This window comes from Triturus cristatus, chromosome 6 (genome assembly GCF_964204655.1).
Source record: "Triturus cristatus chromosome 6, aTriCri1.1, whole genome shotgun sequence".
Lineage (NCBI taxonomy): Eukaryota > Metazoa > Chordata > Amphibia > Caudata > Salamandridae > Triturus > Triturus cristatus.
Genome location: NC_140589.1, coordinates 226524933 through 226535100, shown reverse-complemented (window position 1 = coordinate 226535100; position 10168 = coordinate 226524933).

Below are 10168 nucleotides of genomic sequence, written 5' to 3'. Positions count from 1 at the left end.
TGATGATAAAGCATGGAATAAAAATTGCCAATGCAATTTATCAAAGGCTTTTTCAGCATCCAGAGCCATAATTCCTGAAGGAGTAGTTAACGTATGACCCTGTTCAATGACATGTAATAAAGTTCTTGTATTATTTGCAGAGTGTCTATTTTTCATAAAACCAGATTGATCCGAATGTATAATAGAATCTAGTACAGGGGATAATCGTGTGGCTAATATTTTGGCATATAATTTACAATCTTGATTAATTAAAGAGATAGGGCGATAATTAGATACAAGGGTGGGGTCTTTATCAGGTTTGGGAAGAACGATAATTAAAGCTTCAGTAAAGGATCCTGAAGTAATTCCCATGAAGCCAAATGTTGTGAAAAGTTGAAATAATAAAGGTAAAAGATGGGATTGAAACTCTTTATAAAACTCCGCCGGGATACCATCAGGACCCGGAGATTTATTTTTTTTAAGAGATTTTATAGCGGCTAAAATTTCATCCTTAGTAATTGGAGAGTCAAGCCCCATTTTATCTGATGGAGAAATTTTAGGTAGGCCACATGAAGATAAAAAAGAATCAACTAAAGATTCATTATGAAACTCAGGTTTATCATATAACTTAGAGTAAAAATCCAAAAATTCATTCACAATATCTTTATGAGATAAAGCAATTTTACCATTGGATCCGTGAATAGAAGTGATTTGAGTTTTATCCTTTTTGATACGCAAGTAATTCGCTAACAATCTTCCAGATCTGTTTGCATTAAAACTAAATTTAGCTTTGGCCTTAGAAATCTGAACGCCAGCTCTATTACTAAGAATTGTATTAAATTCATATCGAAGCTTTTGCAACTTACTTCTATATTGAGGGTCATTAGACGAAATAAAAAGTCGTTCATTTTCCGCTATTTGCTTTTCTAGCTTTTTAATACTGGCATTAAAAATCTTATTTTTGTGAGCCATAATAGAAATAGTAACCCCTCTAATATAGGCTTTAAAAGCATCCCATCTATTAACCAATGAAGTAGTACCTTCAGGGTTAAATTGAAAAAAATCATGAATGGCAGAGAGGAGCTTTGGTTTATTAAGTTCATTGAGAGCTATACCAGAATTCATTCTCCATCTAGGCTGGTTAGTAAAGGTTGAATTTAAATTTAAAATACAAGAAACCATAGCATGGTCAGAGACGTCAATGTTGCCAATCTTGGGGTTACTAACACAGTTGATCAGCTGTTTCGAAACTAATATGTAATCGATCCTAGAATGAGAATTATGTGGGTTAGAAAAAAAAGTAAAACATTTTTCTGTAGGGAAGTGTAAACGCCAAATATCAACTAACTTAGTGGTTTGAAGAAATAATCTAAAAGCAAAATAAACCTTAGGGGGGTGGAATTTAGTACGAGATATTCTATCTAATAAAGGATCAGATATGACATTAAAATCACCTGCAACAATTAAAGGTACATTACCAATTTTTACAACCTCCGTTGAAAGAGTAGACCAAAAAACAGGGTCATCTGCAGTAGGGCCATAAACATTTAATAAAAATAAGATAGAATCATGAACTTTAACCTTAACAATTAAATATCTCCCATCCGTATCGGTAATTTTGCTCAAAACTTGGCAATGCGCTTTTTTCGCACATAATATAGCTACACCATTTTTCTTGCCATTAGCAGGAGAAGAAACAATATTGTCAACCCATTTTTTCTTCATATAGTTTAAAATGTTATCATCTATATGAGTTTCTTGTAAAAAACAAAAATCAGCTTTGCAACTACCCAAATAATCCAAAAGTTTTGTACGTTTCACAGGATGGCGTAAACCTTTAACATTCAGTGACACTACTTTAATATTAGCCATGACAAAATAAAAAGAGAGAAGGGTTAGAAAGAAGAAGGTCAGAAAAAGACACAAATGTTAAGAAGAAAGTAGCTCCAAAACACACAAAAGGGAATGGAAGAAATAAAACATAGCAAAAAAGACAAACAAAATACATAAATATGAACATTGGGACGCACACACGCTCTACAAGCATGGCCAGAAACCGCTGGAGCCCAAAATATTATGAGTTATATAAATCTGTCAAAGAAAATCATACAGGAAAGAATCAAGTGGTAGGACACTGAGTGTCCATAGTTTGCTGTACTTGTTGATCCAGAAATTGTCGCAGATCTTCAGGACGCTGAAAGGATTTTGAAAAATTATCTTTCCAAATGCGCATAGTTGAAGGGTCAAAAAGGCCATATTGGTATCCAAGGCTTCTTAATCGTGGGCGAAGATCAGTAAATCCCTTACGTGTTGCAACAGTTTCCTTGGCAAAATCTTGATGAATAAAGATTTTGTGACCATTGACCATCAATGAAGGAATTTCTCTAGCTGCTTTTCTGATCATAACCAAATGATGGTGACGGAGAACTTTAAATATCATTTGTCTAGGCTTGGTATGTTGAGGATTGCGACGTGAAGGAATTCTATGAGCCTTATCAATTTCAAATTTTTCTGGAAATTTGACATTTAAAAGACCAGGAATTAAGTTCTCTAAGTATAGTCGACAGTTAGATCCCTCAACCTCTTCTGGTAAATTAAATATGCGAAGGTTGTATTGTCTATTGCGATTTTCCATGTCCAAAAGTTGTGAGCACAGAGGTGATATTTTCGCCACAAGTGGAGTAAAAGCGTCGACTTTAACTTTATTGTCCTGTATTTTAATTGAGTTGTCTGAGATTTTCATCGACATACTCGCCATTTCCTTTCGTACATTTTTTATTTCAGTCGCAATAGTTTCTGTATTAGCACGAAGAGCCTGAATTTCCTCCAAAATTAAAGAAAGCGAAGGTTCAGATGACTCCACCACTTTTGATTTTATTGGGGGCGGTGAAATCTGCTGTTTTCTTTTATTGTTGAGAGGATTTTTATTATCCATTTTTGAGAAAAAATAATGAAATTTGAATAAAAATGAATAGTTTATGAGTAAAAAGAGCGAAAAGATGCAAAGCAATCCTCCAAAATACTGGTGCAGCAGCTAAACTGGACTAGGGGTGTGGCTAGGCCCAAGCCAGGCCCTTTCCTGAAGTATGCTCCACGCCCCTGACAGACTAACCAGGCAGTACCTCAATGCAGAGCTCGGAGCAGGAACCAGGGAGCCAGAAACACGACTTCCCACGATCAAAAAGACCTGAAACCGCTTCACAATGCTGGTAAGCCTATAATGTTAGCAGCGACCTCCTTTTAAACAAAATTCTGACAGACATTCGTCGTTTTATATGGAAAAACAGGCGAAAACGCGGAGGAGCTCACCGGGTGGCGGCCATCTTGATTCGCGCGTCTCGAATTTGTCTACACTTCTAATTGCCATATTTCACTTATATATAAGACTCTAGTATATGGGTATCAAGTGTACCCAGCGCCTGCGAGTTAAATGTCACTTGTGGACTGAAGCTGATACTATGCCACCACAAAAGTGACATTGCAAAAAAATTTAGTGCAGGCCCTTGAAGGTGATATCTAAAATCTACAAGGCAAGACGCATATAGGTTGTTTCAAATGGCACAGGTGTCTGGGGACTCTGCAATACTGCACAGTTGCAGATCGGTGGAAATAATTTTCTGTGCTATGACTCCCCATGAGAGTACCCGCCTCTAAGTGTCTGGACAACTTAGGTTCACAATACGCAAGGGACATCATGAAAATTATACAAACAGACCATCTTGTGGCTGTTAATTTGGTCTACACTTGAAGCGTCACTTAACCAAATGGTGATTGTTGATTGTATGAATCTAGATAAAGCCTGTGACTTTCAATGGCTGTATTACATCAAGGCTAATTTGTACCTAATCGGACGCGTGGCACTTTCTGATAATCCCTGGAACCTTAGCCTTCTGGCTATAGCATCTACCAAAATTGATCTATTGGCTCTTTTCACAAGGAAAAGAGCAACATCTGAGTGTGGCAAGAGGATGGTGGTGGCCTATACTTCATTAATTACTACTAATTATATGGACCTATACCTATTTATGGTACCAAGTAATATAGGGTACTACGTGGCAAGATTCCACCTTAATATGGACCACTTTATTGGTCTCTTGCCCAAGAGCAGGCCACTATGACAAAGATCGTGAGCCCTGTCCTTGTGACTCAGAATCTACACAGTTCCTGCTGCAATTCTTCTTTTTCTGTGATTTATTCAGGTTATGAAGAAAACATATTTCAGATCCCTTAATACCAGAAGATACAGACCAGCCTTATTTTATTTACAATTGCTACAAACCTGTGTGGTGCGCCTTACAGTTTATAGATTTATCGCAGCTGCGGTATGGCTGTGCAACCTGGTGGGCAAGTAGTTACAATCTTTTATAATCAGTTTTATATTGATAGAAGACTCTTTTCCGAGAACAGAATAATTTGGTTGGAAGCAAGCAGTGTTCCATAAGTACAAATAGTCCCAGGGTCCTTGTGTTCGGTGTATGGGTTATTGTGCTGTATATACATGTTTTGCATTTGTTACACATATTTCCACTATTTGTATCTCTATCCTCAATGTAGCTGATATTTGGGAAGGATTTTAGTTATTTTCTGAACATTTTTAGAGAGTGGCATCTTTTGGGTGATCCAATTGATTGCTAAGTATAAGTCACTTTGTGAATCAACAGCTCGATTGTGCAATGCTGCCAGTGGTTGCTGCTTTTCTGCGTAATTTGTACACGGTTTACCGTTTTTATTTGTGAAACCATTGTTAATGACTTTATTATACTGAGATTTTTTTCATTGTATGTATTGCAGAATTTGATTACAATGAACAGTGCTGCATTCTTTTATGCTTTTAAACCAAACAAAGATCATTTTGACTTTGGCCTGCCATCCGCAATCTGGCTGTGTAGGTTGAAAATGGAAATTTGAAACTTCAAAATAACCCATTTTGACAGGACTAAAATCTGATTCTAAATATTAACAAACTATCCCAAAGTTAGACTTAAGGGCCCATAAAGCCCTGTTCTTGATATATGCAAACGAAAACATTTGAATGTAAAACATGTTCCTGCAGTGAAAAGGTCTAAAAAGCTATTTTGACTGCAGAAGGGTTAGCTGTTTCATATGAAAGCATTGGGAGTTAATTTTAACATTAAATATTGTTATCCCTGCCTAGGAATCAGATAAAAAAGTTACTTCTTGGAGTTTTAAAAATATTTATCACAAATCCAGCTCATTAGTAAAGTTGAATTTGTGGCAAATATTTAACAAAAGGTACTTTTAAAACGTTGCCTTAAGCCTTTTTAAAACCTCTAGATGCCCATTTGCCTGAGCTTCCAGTTGTTACCAAGGAGCTGAATAGCTCCTTGATTAGGTGTGAAGTGGGTCACAGAGCTGAGTCAAAATGTTTGGATGTGGGAAGGTATCCTGTTCCTCTGACAGGGTGACCATCTGGACAGTGCCCAGGAACTTAATTATTTTTTAGAAAAGGCTGCCCTGTCAGCCACAGCCAGATGTAGATCACACCTGGGCCTGCCCCCTCTATTATCCAGCTAAACAACCAGGTACCAGTCCCTGTGGAAGTGGGGCCGCCCACAGAACCGGTTGTGAATGCCCATAGGGGAAGGTCTGCTCATTCCCCTGGCCATACATCAAGGTTGGGCACAGGAGCTCTGCACAAGGGATGACAGTTTCTGCCATCTTGGTTTTAGGTGGGAAGGGGCACGGTGGGATTGTTTGTAGTAGGACACACAGGAACTGCTGCAAAAGTGGGTACGGTTAAGCCTAAGAACCTTTCCCCTATTGGGCATGGAGGGGACACCCACAGGTTAGTGTCAAACATAAAAGTGCCACCCCAGTGCATCCTCTTCTCATCTGGCCCCGTGGAAAACAAAAGAAGGGCTGCACCTGCTGTTTTGACCCCTGTGGAGGGGCCTAACGGCTAAGGGCCAGATGTATGACCCACCAATTTGCGACTCGCATATTGCGTCGCATTTACGACTCGCAATTTGCGACTCGCAAATTGGGATGTATAACAGTGTCTCAGACACTGTTAGCAATTCCTGATGGGGTCGCAAATCGCATGCCTCATGAATGTTAATGAGGCTGTCAAAGTTGCGATCAAATTAGGAATGGCTAGCACTCCCAGGGAAGCAGGTCTGCTGGGGTCAGCAGACCACCATGTGTGGGACTGCTTTTAAATAAAGCAGTCTTTTTTTTTTTTAAAGGCAGCCCGCTTTGATTATAGGAAAATGGGAAGCATTTACAAAAGAAAAATGAAACTTTTCAGTTTCATTTTTTTAAGGGCAGGCAGTGGTCCCTGGGACCACTACCTCCTCTTAAAAATATTTTCACACATACTCACAAAGGGGAAGGGGTCCCCTGGGGACGCCTTCCAGTTTGCAAGTGATTTACCAACTACTTGAAGTAGGTGGTAAACAGCGAGTGTTTTGAGGCCGCAAATCCATTCACAAAACAATTGTACATGGCATGGTGTCTGGCTATTAGGAAGGGATGCCCCTTCCTAATAGCGGGAGTCGCAAATGCTATTTTGCAAGTCAGTGACTCGCAAAATAGCATTTGTACATGCCATTACTCTTTTTTGCAGGCGCAAATGGAAGGCTCTCTTGGCCGCAAAAAAGGGTCGTATATCTGGCCCTTAGAAGTTGACTAACCTCCTGTCACAGTGACACAAAAGCTGCAAGAAGCCCACATTCCTGAGAGAGCCCAGCTGACCACTTACAACTGGATGTGCCCTGGAGCCTGCTGGTTACTTCTGTCGAGTGAGTCCTGGTCCTGAGGTCCTGGAATTCTTGACTAGTGTCAGAGTGTACTCCTCATGCCTGTCCTTAAAACCTGTAACTCTAATTTTTTTTTAAGGATTTTTGGCTGGAGAACCAACAGTTAACCTGAACGTGGCAAGGGTACATTGTTGGTGGGTCTGGTTTTGCTTCAGCTCCTGCTACCTTCTTCTGCCCTGCAGCAAATCCGATTCAGGGGACCCAACATGGATTTGGCATTCAACAACATCCAACCATCCCCAGCTACAGCCTGCAGTGTTATGTACCTCAATCTAGGCCTAGGTAGATACACTGACCTTTTACTCAGTAATGTGCTGAATAAATGTCAATCGGTTTCCTTGAAACTAGACTCATTTATTATACATGAGGATTCTTAGAAAAGTCCCTGCACATTATGTACTTAACAGGATTAACATACTCTGTACAAAAGCCATGATCATGTTCATCCTAGGGTGAAAGAACTATTTTGCATAATTGCAGCTATTGATTTAGGTTCATTTACATAATCGCACTCACAACATATCATTTGTGTAAGGAACCCCGAGGCTATCTTCAGTGACGTGGCGCAGAGGAGGGGCAGGGTGGGGGGTTGCAAAATGCAGCAAACGGGCGATTTCAGGTAAGTTACGAAAAAAATTAATAAAACGAATTTCGTTGCGCGCGCTGCATTGCCAAATGCGATGCAGCGCGCGCACCGAAATTCGTTTTATTAATTTGTTTTGTAACTTACCTGAAATTGGCCGTTTGCCGCATTTTGCAACCCCCCACCCTGCCCCTCCTCTGAGCCACGTCACCGCCCCGGTAAAACGCCCTACACGGGCCGTCACTGGCTATCTTTATGGTATAAAAGAAACATACCAACACTAGCTAGGAGAAGCTGCCACGCTGACACTAGACACTGAGGTCCCGGCCTGCAGAATCTACAACATGCAGCGGTCTGACATCCCTTGCTGGGTGTCCATATCGAGACCAAGTCGGCGTCCTTTATTCTCTCCCTTCAGGTAATGGGGTTGGCTCTTTCCTAGTGGATTTTTGGCTTTACACCCACATACATGCTAGGTACACTTAGGTAAATTTAGGAGGGGTTTTATCATAGGAGTACGTTTGATTACTGTCATGTATCTATGCCTGCATATATTTACTGTTTTAGCACCATGGTAGAATTCTATCTTTCATTTACTGTGTCGGTGCTTGTAATCCTATACATTTGCTTCTGTCTAATGTTTGCCACAGAACATATGTTTTATACTAAAATGACGCTGGTTAAATAAATGCTTGTCGAAAACGTCCCCATCGTATATTCTCTGTATCTCTCTGAGAATAAGTGAGTACGATTGACTGAGCGAAAAGTACTGTACTGTTTCTACAATCCCTAAAGGATCAAGGGTTGTCTTGTTCGATAGTTGCCTGAAACTATGCGCTCCTTGGTAAGGTTAGGGGGCTTATGGTGGCACTGTGAGCTAGCTTGTCTAAAGGCTAACATATCCTTTGGGGGTGTCTGGAATCAGTCTGGTTCGCAGACACCCTTGCACCATAGTGCATGGGTGACTGCGTTGCAGGGGAAAATTGTTTATGTGCAGGTAGGTGTTCTTTACTGCACATAAACAATCTTTAAATAGATTTGTTGTTACTTCTATATGTGCTGATTAATGCAACACACATAGAAGTTGCAAAACTGCATTTCTTTTTATGATTGTTTATGTGCAGGAATGGAAACCTTCCTGCCCATAAACAATCAAAAGGGTTTTGTTGTTTCCATGTGTGCTGCACAATGAATCACACATGGAAACAGCAAAAACTAAAAATGTAAAAATGTAAAAGATGTCCTCATTTCGCCAGGGTAAGACCAGGTTTTTCCAAGTCTTAATTGTAAATATGAGGCAGCGTCAGAAGCAATGGGTGTTGAATGGAATGCCCACAGCAACAACCATTGCCCTCCCCTTTCACACTAAGTATAGCGTGAAAGGAGGCCTTATTTACAAGGCAGCATTAACCTTTTCGGTGCTCATGACGGAACGGTTCCGTCATGAGCGTCGGTTGAGCTGTGCTCATGACGGAACCGTTCCGTCATGACCACGCCCGCGCAAGAAACGGTCAGCGCTGAGCGGGAATCGGCGCCGCATGGAAGAGGTTAAGCCATGTTAAGGGGTTTAGCGCTGCCTTGTAAATAAGGCAAAGCCCCTTTCGCCACCACAATCTCCAAAAAAGTGACGTTGTGGTGGCAATAGGGGCTTGTTAATAAGCCCATGCATTTTGTAAAATAACTATTTTTTAAGACCTTCAAAACAGAGATGAGAATGTGTGTGTATGTGTTCTTGTCTGGGTATTTAAAAATCCCAGGTGAATTCGAACAGACATCTTACCATACCCGACTGAAAGGTTCTGTACCCAACTATTTAATAAATAATACATTTATTAGGGGGTGTAACACCCCAAACGCTCCCCAGAAGCTACGCCCTGGACCATAACAGAGTTGTGATACTGTTGAGTGGTTGTTGTGAAAACACAGGTGCATTGTGCACACTCTGCCCACTCTACCATTGTATCATGTACACCACAGCTCCTGGGATGACAAAAAGTAACGATTGTTGTGATATTGTTTATTTCACTTGTGTGGCAGGTGCTGCAGGCAGCAAAAAGATGCAGAATTACCTTCAGGAAGGCTGTCTGCACAACATGAGCTGCTTCCCATGAGCTGCAGGGACTCTCACATGCTGTTACATGAGGGTAATTGGTAGCAGTCCTATTTGCATTAAAATCAAGATTACAAAGAGGTACAAAAATATGTGTACAATGCATTGATCCCAGGGAGGGTCCAGTGCCAGTGGATTTGTAAAGCAGCGTGAAATTGAAGTGGATTATAAGTAAATGCTAGTCAAGGGGAAATGGAACAGTCCCCAATATGAATGAAAAATTAATTTGCGTTATTTTAGTTTTTCTAAAAAAGTAGGCCTTCATACTCTCAGAGATAATCTTTGTTGAAGAGGTGACACAGAGATTAAAAGGCTGGATACTGGCATCTGCTGTGATCAGGAGATCACAAGTTCAATGAGCAAAAAATATGTCTGTGTGACATTTATATTATGAACCACAACAACAACAAAAGCGAAACATGAATACTACTAATAACTACTACTACTATTGCCACGACTAATGATAATAATGATAATAATAAAAAGAAGAATATATTTAGCATCACAGTTCAGAACCATCAAATGGATAAGATGCTCTCTTTACATTTTCAACATGCAGCTTTTAAAATAGACATAGTGACAACAAATAATGATAAAACAAGAGTGTGGGAGCAAAACCATACCCCAAAATGTAGACACCCCAAAAATGAACACCCCGAAAATGTACTTCAAATGGTTCTCCCACAGATTGAATTGTGCATCAAGGCAATCCCTTTA